At 36.2% G+C, this 12419-nt stretch overlaps 1 long non-coding RNA gene across 1 annotated transcript in view; it reads left to right on the top strand.

Annotated features, from left to right (window-relative positions):
- Positions 1–12419, top strand: part of LOC130684104 (uncharacterized) — a 34009-nt gene that overhangs the window by 8009 nt on the left and 13581 nt on the right. Inside the window, exon 2 of the long non-coding RNA XR_008998246.1 lies at positions 8849–8902. This is a non-coding gene — a long non-coding RNA (uncharacterized LOC130684104). The remainder of the gene's footprint in view (positions 1–8848; positions 8903–12419) is intronic.

Here is a 12419-nt window from a genome sequence, read left to right on the forward strand (position 1 = left end):
TGTGGTTACTACATTTACCCATATTATCAAGTCCCAACGCATACCCCAATGCAGTGACTGTCCATCAGGGTAGTAAGATGCCACAGATTCACTGTTTGCCTTCTCTGTGCTACACTGTTTTCCCTGTGATCCCCCACACCATGTGTACTAAACATAATACCCTCCCCATCCCCTTCTTCTTTCCTCCCTACCCACCCTCCCACACTCCTCCCCTTTGGTAACCACTAGTCCCTTCTTGGAGTCTGTGAGGTTGCTGCTGTTTTGTTCCTTCAGTTTTGCTTTGTTGTTGTACTCCACAAATGAGGGAAATGATTTGGCACTTGTCTTCTCCACCTGGCTTATTTCACTGAGCATAATGTCCTCCAGCTCCATCAATGTTGTTGCAAATGGTAGGATTTGTTTCTTTCTTATAGCTGAATAGTATTCCATTGTGTATATGTACCACATCTTCTTTATCCATTCATCTACTGATGGACACTTAGGTTGTTTCCATTTCTTGGCTACTGTAAATAGTGCTGCGATAAACATAGGGGTGCATATGTCTTTTTGAATCTGAGAAGTTTTTTTCTTTGGGTAAATTCCAAGGAGTAGGATTCCCAGGTCAAATGGAATTTCTATTTTTAGTTTTTTGAGGAACCTCCATAATGCTTTCCACAGTGGTTGAACTAGCTTACATTCTCACCAGCAGTGTAGGAGGGTTCCCCTTTCTCCGCATCCTCGCCAGCATTTGTTGTTCTTAGTCTTTTTGGTGCTGGCCATCCTTACTGGTGTGAGGTGATATTTCATGTGGTTTTCATTTGCATTTCCCTGATGATTACTGATGTGAAGTATCTTTTCATGTGTCTGTTGGCCATCTGAATTTCTTCTTTGGAGAACTGTCTCTTCATATCCTCTGTGCATTTGTTAATCAGGTTATTTGCTCTTCGGGTGTTGAGGTGTGTAAGTCCTTTATATATTTTGAATGTTAATCCCTTGTCAGATATGTCATTGACAAATATATTCTCCCATACTGTAGGATGCCTTTTTGTTCTGCTGATGGTGTTCTTTGCTGTACAGAAACTTTTCAGTTTGATGTAGTCCCATACGTTCATTTCTGCTTTTGTTTCCCTTGCTCGAGGAGATGCATTCAGGAACAAGTTGCTCATGCTTATATTCAGGAGATTTTTGCCTATGTTGTCTTCTAAGAGTTTTATGGTTTCATGACTTACATTCAGGTCTTTGATCCATTTCGAGTTTACTTTTGTGTATGGGGTTAAACAATAATCCAGTTTCATTCTCTTGCATGTAGCTGTCCAGTTTTGCCAACACCAGCTGTTGAAGAGGCTGTCATTTCCCCATTCTATGTTCATGGCTCCTTTATTGTATATTAATTGACCATACATGGTTGGGTTTATATCAGGGCTCTCTAGTCTGTTCCATTGGTCTATGGGTCTGTTTTTGTGCCAGTATCAAATTGTCTTGATTACTGTGGCTTTGTAGTAGAGCTTGAAGTTGGGGAGCATAATCGCCCCTGCCTTATTCTTCCTTCTCAGGATTGCTTTGGCTATTCAGGGTCTTTTGTGGTTCTATATGAATTTTAGAATGATTTTCTCTAGTTCGTTGAAGAATGCTGTTGGTGTTTTGATAGGAATTGCATTGAATCTGTAGATTGCTTTAGGCAGGATGGCCATTTTGACAATATTAATTCTTTCTATCCATGAGCATGAGATATGTTTCCATTTACTGGTATCTTCTTTAATTTCTCTCATGAGTGTCTTGCAGTTTTGAGAGTATAGGTCTTTCACTTCCTTGGTTATATTTATTCCTAGGTATTTTTTTTTGATACAACTGTGAATGGGATTGTTTTCATGATTTCACTCTCTGCTAGTTCATTGTTAAGTGTATAGGAATGCAACAGATTTCTGCGTATTAATCTTGTATCCTGCAACTTTGCTGAATTCAGACATTAGATCCAATAGTTTCAGAGTGGATTCTTTAGGGTTTATGTACAATATCATGTCATCTGCAAACAGGGACAGTTTAACTTCTTCCTTGCCAATCTGGATGCCTTTTATTTCTTTGTGTTGTCTGATTGCCGTGGCTAGGACCTCCAGTACTATGTTGAATAGAGGTGGGGAAAGTGGGCATCCTTGTCTTGTTCCCAATCTTAAAGGAAAAGCTTTCAGCTTCTCACTGTTAAGTATGATGTTGCCTCTGGGTTAGTCATATATGGCCTCTATTATGTTGAGGTACTTTCTCTTTATACCCATTTTTTGAGAATTTTTATCATGAATGAATGTTAAATTTTGTCAAATGATTTTTCAGCATCTATGGAGATGATCATGTGGTTTTTGTCCTTTTTGTTGATGTGGTGGATGATGTTGATGAATTTTCAAATGTTGTAGCATCCTTGCCTGGAATAAATCCTACTTGATCATGATGGATGGTCTTTTCGATGAATTTCTGAATTCAGTTTGCTCATATTTTGTTGAGTATTTTTGCATCTATGTTCATCGGGGATATTGGTCTGTGATTTTCTTTTTTTGTGGCATTTTTGCCTGGTTTTGGTATTAGTGATGCTGGCCTCATAGAATGAGTTTGGAAGTATTCCTTCTTCTTCTACTCTTTGGAAAACTTTAAGGAGGATAGGTATTAGGTCTTCATTAAATGTTTGATAAAATTCAGCAGTGAAGCCATCTGGTCCAGGAGTTTTGTTCTTAGGTAGGTTTTTTATTACCAGTTCAGTTTCGTGGCTGCTAATTCATCTGTTTAGATTTTCTGTTTCTTTCTGGGTCAGCTTTGGAAGTTACATTTTTCTAGAAAGTTGTCCACTTCTAGGTTATCCAATTTGTTAGCATATAATTTTTCATAGTATTCTCTAATAATTCTTTTTATTTCTGTGGTGCCATAGTGATTTTTCCTTTCTCATTTCTTATTCTGTTTATGTGAGTAAACCCCTTTTTTTTCTTGATAAGTTTGCCTAGGGTTTATCTATTTTTATTTTCTCAAAGAGCCAGCTCTGCTTTCATTGATTCTTTCTATTTTATTCTTCTCGATTTTATTTATGTCTGCTCTAAGCTTTATTATGTCCCTCCTTCTACTGACTTTGGGCCTCATTTGTTCTTCTTTTTCTAGTTTGTGTAATTGTGAGTTTAGACTACTCATATGGGATTGTTCTTCTTTCCTAAGGTAGGCCTGTATTGCAATATACTTTCTCTTAGCATGGCCTTGGCTGTGTCCCACAGATTTTGTCTTGCTGCATTATTGTTGTCATTTGTCTCCATTATATTGCTTGCTCTCTGTTTTTATTTCATCATTGATCCATTGGTTATTTAGGAGCATGTTGTGAAGCCTCCATGTGTTTGTTGGATTTTTCATTTTCTTTGCATAATTTATTTCTAGTTTCATACCTTTGTGGTCTCAGAAACTGGTTGGTACAATTTCAATCTTTTTGAATTTACTGAGGCTCTTCTGTGGTCTAGTATATGATCTATTCTTGAAAATATTCCATGTGCACTTGAGAACAATGTGTATTCTGCTGCTTTTGGGTGTAGAGTTCTGTAGATGTCTGTTAGTTCCATCTGTTCTAATGTGTTGTTCAGTGCCTCTGTCTCCTTACTTATTTTCTATCTGTTGATCTGTCCTTCAGAGTTAGTGGGGTGTTAAAGTTTCCTAGACTGAATGCATTGCATTCTATTTCCCCTTTTAATTCTGTTAGTATTTGTTTCACATATGTAGGTGCTCCTGTGTTGGGCGCATTGATATTTATAACAGTTATATCTTTTTGTTGGATTGAGCCTTTTATCATTATGTAATGTCCTTCTTTGTCTTTTGTGACTTTCTTTGTTTTGAAGTCTATCTTGTCTGATACAAGTACTGCAATTCCTGCTTTTTTCTCCCTATTAGTTGCATGAAATATCTTTTTCGTTCCCTTCATTTTTAGACTGTGTATGTCTTTGGGTTTAAAGTGAGTCTCTTGTAGGCAGCATAGAGGTTGGTCTTGTTTCTTTATCCATTCAGTGACTCTGTGTCTTTTGATTGGAGCCTTCAGTCCATTTACACACATTTAGGGTAACTATCCATAGGTATGTACTTATTGCCACTGCAGGCTTTAGATTTGTGGTTACCAAAGGTTTAAGGTTAACTTCTTTACTGTCTAAGAGTCTAACTTAACTCACTTAATATACTATTACAAACACAATCTAAAGGTTCTTTTTTATTTTTTTCTCCTCCTTTTTCTTCCTCCTCCATTCTTTATATATTAGGTATCATATTCTATTCTCTTTGTCTATCCCTTGATTAACTTTGTGGATAGTTAATTTAATTTTGCATTTGCTTAGTAATTAACTGTTCTGCTTTCTTTACTGTGGTTTTATTACCTCTGGTGACAGCTATTAAACCTTAGGAACACTCCCATCTATAGCAGTCCCTCCAAAATACACTGTATAGGTGGTTTGTGGGAGCTAAATTCTCTCAGATTTTGCTTATCTGGAAGTTATTTAATCCCTCCTTCAAATTTAAATGATAATCTTGCCGGATAAAGTATTCTTGGTATAGAGGCCCTTCTGCTTCATTGCATTAAATACATCATGCCATTCCCTTCTGGCCTGTAAAGTTTCTGCTGCAAAGTTTGATGATAGCCTTATGGGCTTTCCTTTGTATGTGATCTTATTTGTCTCTCTGGCTGCTTTTAATAGTCTGTCCTTATCCTTTGTCTTTGCCATTTGAATTACTATATGTCTTGGTGTTGTCTTCCTTGGGTCCCTTGTGTTAGGAGATCTGTGTACCTCCATGGAATGAGGGACTATTTCCTTCCCCAGACTGGGGAAGTTTCCAGCAGTTACCTCCTCAAAGACACTTTCTATCCCTTTTTCTATCCTCTTCTTCTTCTGGTACCCCTATAAGGCAAATATTGTTCTGTTTGGGTTGGTCACACAGTTCTCTCAGTATTCTTTCATTCTTAGATATCCTTTTTTTCTCTCTGTGCCTCAGCTTCTTTGTATTCCTCTTCTGTAGTTTCTATTTCATTTATGGTCTCCTCCACCGTATCTAATCTGCTTTTAATACCCTCCATTGTGCTCTTCAATGATTAGATCTCCAACTGGAATTCATTCTTGAGTTCTTGAATATCTTTCTGTACCTCCCTGAGCATGTTGATGATTTTTATTTTAAATTGCCTTTCAGGAAGATTCATGAGTTTGATGTTATTTAACTCTTTCTCAGGAGTTGTATTAATAATTTTACTTTGAACCAGGTTCCTTTGGAGTTTAATATTTGTATTTGGCACCCTCTAGTGTCCAGAAGTTCTACTCTCTGGAGCTGCTCAGCCTGGGAAACAATATCCGGGGTTGCAAGGGAGTGGTATTGCTGCCTGGGGGGAGGAAAGAGCTGTTTCCTGCTCATTGGTTGCTTTGCCTGTCTCCACTGCCTCAACCAGTGGGCCAAGCACACCAGTATAAGCCTCTACGCTTTGTGTTTGTAGTTGCTGTAGACAGATTTTTCCCTCTGGCTGGCCTCACACCAGGGTAGGGGTTGCCGGTTTGCAAGCCCGGTGGGGCTGGCCGGGAGAAAGGCGCAGTAGGCTGCATATCACAGAGGGGGTCCTTGGAGCTGTGTAGCCAGCTAGGGAGCTGGAGCACCTGGAGATCGTGAAAGCTCCCAAGCTGATGGGCAGAGTGCACCCAGACAATTTTGTCTACCTATCCTTTCTCCTGAGCAGTAAGCTCTGTGCAATCCTTGTCCCTTTAGCAGCCCTCTTGCTAAGGGCTTCCTTATTAGGATGTCTCTCAGTCTGCCCGCCTTTCTTTTGTCCCAGAGCAGCCGGATATGGATCCCTGCTTTCCACAAGCAGCTGGAATCTCAGTCTCTCCAGGAATTCTACCTGTCTTAGCTTTCCAACCCCCTAATCACAAGAGTACCATGCAAGCACCATGAAATGTAGGTTTGTGCTCCCAGAGCAGATCTCTGGAGTTAGGTATTCAGCAGTCCCAGGCCTCCACTCTCTCCCCGCTCCATTTCTCTTCCTCCCACCTGTGATCTGGGATAGGGGAAGGGCTTGGGTCCTGCCCGGCCACAGCTTTGGTACATTACCCTGTTCCATGAGGTTTACTCTTTTCTTCAGGTGTATGCAGTTTGGTGTCATCCTCTTTCCTGTTGCTCTTTCAGGATTAGTTGTATTAATTATATTTTTGTATTATATGCAGTTTTAGGAGGAAGCCCCTGTCTCACCTCTCACGCCACCATCTTTAATCCAATTTCTGAAACTCACTATTTTTAAGATTTGAGATGACAGGAAATTTTTGCAATAGCTCCATCAAATGGGAAGTATACAAAATATTTGTCTTTTAAACATAAAAATGCAGGAAATGAAACACAACTATTCCTTTATTGTTAGTTCATTTTCCCAGTCTGTTAATGACACTATCTAACTAAAATGGGATAGTATTATTCTCTCTCCAGTAGTTTTCTCATTGCCATAGTTCTCTCTGCCATTTGAGGAAATCTCAAGATTAGCAATAGGGGGTTTATCAATAAAAGATTCTCCTCCTCTCCCCAACTTCAAAACCATGGAGTTGGACTCTAAGAGAAAATATTATTTTTGCTTGTGTGTATGGAGTGGAATCATCAAAATTAAATCTTTAGCAACATTTTCTCCCTGGAGTGTCAGCATTTTGAACTTATTTGGAGGATTTCAACATAGGAGTGTTAAAATTATTGGACATTTGTGGGAGTTATCACCTTTATCACAAAAATTGGGGCAGACAATGAAAAGATATATTCATTAATTAGAAGGAAGAAGTAAATACTAATGTTCATAAACTAACTTCAATTAGATGTTTCCTCAGAAGCTAACATATGATATGTTACTTGGTTTTGTTTTGTTTTTCTAAAGTAGAACAGGTTTCAAGTCTTGAACTGGTCAAAAATGGGAAAAATAAAAGATTGCTGTTTGGAATCTCTCTTCCCTTAAATTTCAAATACATACATTTTGCATGAAACTTTACCCAAACAATTAACATACCTAATAAAATTTTGAGTCACCGACTTCAGACATTTGCAGCAACTGTGGGAGTGGGAGAAATGAAAAAAAATTCCTAACATGTTTCCCTCCCACCGCCTTTCTTCCTGGTAAAGGTCACAATTTTGCTTTATGATAGACTGGGTTATAGATTGTTGGAGCGAAGAGAGACTCTTTCAGTCATCTAGGCTCACTTTCTTGATGTACGTAGAAAAGGAAACTGTGACCCAGAGAATTTAAATTACTTGCCCAAGGTCACAAAACCAAAAAGAAAGAGATAGGATCTAGACAATACAGAGCAAGGGAGAGTCTTCTCTGTTAGTTACTTTTTGTGGTTGTTTAGTTTGCTTAGTTTTTGTGTTTGCTTAGTTCAAATATGTTAGCCCTGTAAGACATTAATTTGGGTAAGTCAGCTAAAAATACTTGTACTTGTTTCCCAATATAACAAGGATAAGAAAAAACAATCTAGAGCATAGGAATGAAAAGAAAAATGGCCCACAGAACAAGTGAGACACAGCATATGTGCTTTGGTTTTTAAGTCTCTGGGCCAAAATCACACTTATGATCTTGGTAACTAAAAAGAATCTTGTTCCTGGAATGCTTGTACAAACCTGAACTAGTCATAAGCCTCTTAGGAAAGAATTCATCCTTTGTTTGATACTGAAATGATTCTTGATCAAAAAGTCAAGCAAGCCTTTTTTATTGTTATGGGTCTAGTCATATAGCATTTGTCAGTGTAACAAATCCCTTTGAACCTTTGACTAGAGAACCATCTATTTTGAATGATTTTAGTATGGACTTGATGATCTCATGAGGTCTCTTCCTGTTCTATCATTCTTTCACTATTGGTGCCAGCACAACAAACCTCACATGCTTGTTTCTGGGAATTAGAGTAGCTAGCAATGATAGAATTTCTAATTGTACACTTAATTCTACTGGGAAATAACAAAAGTTTATTCCAGAATACTGCTAGATTCATTATTCTAAAAGCTTTAAATGAGAAGGACTCAAACGCCAATATCCAGGACAAAACAAATCCAATGAAGTGATGGATCAAATATTTGGACCTTCTGATAACTTAGGTGGTCAGTCTAGCTTCTGGTTTTCCTTCTACTCAATTCCTGCCTCCTTCACCTCCACCCCAAATCTGTTACTGCCTGTAGCCAGAGGATAAACATTCCTTTCTAATCTTTCACAGGTAGGAGACTGACCAAAAGCTCCATTCTGTCCTTAATTACAGTTTTCCATTTTGCTAAAAGATAAGAGAAGCACTCTACCTTTACATCTGAAGTCTCTAGGAACAAATTTATCTTGATATTGCATTAAAATATAACATTCAAAATAATATCTGGCATCTTCTTGACATTCCAGAGGCATTCTTGAAGTGTTGGCAAAAGTAGCTAAAAATGATGAAGGAAGTTGCGTAAGTGTTTGACTGTCATCCAAAAGATTCTAACAGAGGAAAATTTCCCTCTACCCTACAAGCATCTAAAGGCTTTGTACCAAAGAATGCTAAAGATTTTAACTGGCTGGCAAAATACATAGCAGGTGGCAAAATATTTTGACTTGGTAACTGAACATTTTCTTTTTATGCACATATTTGACCATTTTATAAGCAAAAATAATAATTAGAAAACAAAAAAATCAGTGATAATTTACATATAAAATCTATTGTATTTGAAAACAGCAAAGTTCTTCAGTTTTTCATACAAAGCTCTACAAAACTCAAATCCTGATACCCTGGACTCGCCTGGTGCCTCCATGCCCTACTGAAATACTGTGAATAATCCTTTATGCTTACTCTTATGAATCAACATGAAATTTGACAACACTTTCTCTTCCTCATTTCAGATATGACTCACTGCTTTTGGTGTAATCCCCAAGCACCAGAAGCTCTACTTTAAAGTAAGGAAACAAAAGAAGCACCTTTAATTCAAGCTGGTTTACTCAGAGAACTCTAATAGTAATTATTCACTGACTTAAGTTCACATTGTAAAACTGAGTGCTTGAAGTGTCCTCTCTTTAGCTTTCCCTGGGGAGACCTAGGTTGAAAAGCTGGAGAGGTAACCTGACTGATAAGTGTTAGACTTGAAGTTTATCAGCATTCTACTTAAACCATTCATTATCTCTAGGTTGCTATTGAATTTTAGCTTTGGAAACATTTTATTCTATTTTCAAGATTGTGGATCATCTTCCCTCCAGACCCCTCTGATTTTGTATGAAAAAAGTAATAGATCTGAGCTATTTCTTAAAAGCCTTTATAATTTAAAACTTGACCCCTTTTCTGTGGCATATAATCACTACCCCACCTTCCACTGTTTCTCAGACTTAGGAAGTGCTGTAGAGCTCAGTTCACTACAGAAATCTTATATCATCTAGAGACGCCTATGGTTTTTCAAACTTATGGTTTTTCAAGTACTGAAATAAGAAGGAAAAAAAAGAACATGGCACTCTAAGTAAAATTCTACTTACCCTTACATGAAAATAGGGAAAAATAAATAAAAAGCTCAGGCCCCTTTACTTTTCCAAATCCTAGAAACATCTAAGTTCCAAGAGAAACTGTTTCTTGGTTTAGAAGATGAGAAAAGTTTAAGTTAAACAATGATACTTTTTCCATTTCTTAAAAAAAAAAAAAAAAAAAAGGCCAGCAGAAGCAAATGCTCTGCTGGACAAATTGTTTCAGCAGATGTTCATTGTCCCAAGGAGAAAACAGCGCCTACTCTGAAGCTTAGCACTTGCAAATTTAGGGATTTAAATATTTTTAACTTGAAATGGTCCATGTGTTATGAATGAGATGTAAATATTAAAATAATTTATATGAGCAAGTAGTTACATTTTACTATTAAGTCCACAGAATGCCAATAATTGTTTTGTCACGATATGGTGATGCAGTGATTGTTGCCCATCTGAGCTTTTCAAGCTTCTGTATTTTTTTTACATTTACAATGACACCCTGCAATAATATTAATAATTATAATAACATTTACAGAGTACTTACAATGTACCAAGCACTCATACTTACCCCATGAGCTAAGTACTATTAATATGCCTATTTTAAAATGTGTAAACTAAGGTTAACAAAGGTTAAGAGACTTACCTAAATCACAGATCCTAGAAGAGGTTGTATTGGCATTTGAATGTAGGCAGTTTGTTGTCAAACTAGCCCAGGGGTTGTCAAACCTTTTCTGTAAAGAACTAGGTAATAAATATTTCAGGCTTTATAAGCCATAAAGTCTACGTTGTAGCTACTCAACTCTATTTACAGAACAAAAGCAGCCAAAGACAAATAAGTTAATGAGTGAAGATGGTTTGTTACAAATAACTTTATATATAAACACTGAAATTTGAATTTCATATAAATTTCATGAGCCACAAAGTACTATCCTTCTTTTGATATTTTTTTCAACTGTTTAAAACATAAAAACAATCCTGACCCCATGGGTTGTACAAAAACATGTGGCAGGCTGGATTTGACCCACAGACTAGTTGTCACCCCCTCCTTAAGGCTCTTAGTGAACATATTGTTTTTCTAATAGTGTCTTTTTATAATGTTTTCTTAAGTAGCTAATAGAACGGTATTTATGTTCTAGCATTATCAAATTGTCAGACTTTTATTGTATAAAATTATGTTCTGGGAAATAAGACTTGTTTTTTATATTATATAATTCAGGCTGAATCATATGCAATTTGCCAATATTGAACAGTTTGACCTTTAAAAATGGCAATTTTATGTGTTTCAACATACTGTTATAAATGTCTGTCACTTTAGTAGGTAACATTTTATTAGTGCTATTAAAGCATAAGTTAGTGACCAGGGGGACATTATATAAACAATTCAAGCATCAGATATGTGACACACAAGATGATCTTTAAGGTTTCTTTGAATTTTTTTAATGAAATGAATTATAGTATATAATATGAAATGAATATGAAAATATATAGTATGAAATGAAGATGAAAATAAAAATATAATATGAAATGAAATGATAATCTAAGACTGAAGTTATAAACAGGAATATATTATTACGTAATTTATCTGTGACAGGTACTGAACTGCACTTTCTCTTAATTTCCATAATGATACTATGAAATAAGTATCTTTACTCAGTTCATGACTGAAGCAATCTAGGTTCTTGGAGCCTAGGTACACTGGCTGAATTCAGATCACTAGTAGATGGCAAAGCATGGGCTTGAACAAAGAAGAAAAGACTATTTATTCTGCTCACACAACAAAGGCAATTTCACTGCACTATGTCAGCACCACTAAGACTTTTACGATACAACTTATTTTTTAAATTCATCTCTAGAAAACAGTAGTAAGCCATAGTGTTAGAATTTCTCTTGTCAGTAAACTCCAGAAAATATACTCATATAACTTTTGAACATTTTTACAGCCACATTTATATTTTCTTTTGTAATTTATTTATACCAATAACCCCCTAATTGGATAAGATTTCAATTTGTTTTTACGTGGAAGAGAAGAGGAAGATGGGAATCATAGGTTTTGGTAAATGCAATCTTAACAAGCTGATGATTACTTAAAACTCGTAAGATTATAAAGTCTGAGAATTTTAGAGTATTAAATACTTTTTTTACATTTTAATCTATCAGTTCAACATTTAACTCCTGTATATAATAAGAAACAATTCTGTACGTACAAAGAAAATAAGCATTAGGGGTGGAAAGAAACTACAAAGTAAAATAAAAAGAAATATCTAGATCAGAATATTGAAATTAAAATACGTTGTCACATTTACACTTCTCATTCCCTACCTAAAGAGGAAACCAATAACCTCATAAATGACTCTTGAGAAATAAATTATAAAATAGGTAAGAATTTCTAAAGAATTTACCAGAGACAGCCACCAGAGGAAAAGAATCACTCCACGGTACAGACTGGAAACATATATTACTGCTCTTTCTCTCTTTTTTTTCCTTTTCCCTTTCTTTTCTTTCCTTTTCTCTTTTTTCATGGCATAGCAAATAAAATAAATTTCAGGTGTGACTGGCCTCTTTCCTCACAATTTTCCACCTTATGTCTTTTTCCCTCTAAATGCCAACTTAACTAGCATTACTAACATTATATCAATTCATCAGATATTCTATGTCCCTTCTTTCAAATTACTTCAAAGTCAGTGTTCTAGAATGCACAGCAAGCAAGGTAGAAACAGAGACATCTGCCAGAAAATGAAGTTCATAAATTAATGAAAATCAAGAAAAGGTTCCTGGCAAGCCCCAAGAAATAACAGGCTTACATGAAAAAAAAAAAAAGTATGAACAAACTTTTGCAACCATTTATAAGCACCAGACTCTATTGCTACTCTTTTGTTTTTAACATAGTATAGACTAAGATAAAAAATGGTTGAAGGGAAGAGGATTTGGGATCTTCTGATCCACTAGACCATAATTACTAGAAAAGCAG

Source organism: Manis pentadactyla, chromosome 6 (assembly GCF_030020395.1).
Source record: "Manis pentadactyla isolate mManPen7 chromosome 6, mManPen7.hap1, whole genome shotgun sequence".
NCBI classification, from domain to species: domain Eukaryota; kingdom Metazoa; phylum Chordata; class Mammalia; order Pholidota; family Manidae; genus Manis; species Manis pentadactyla.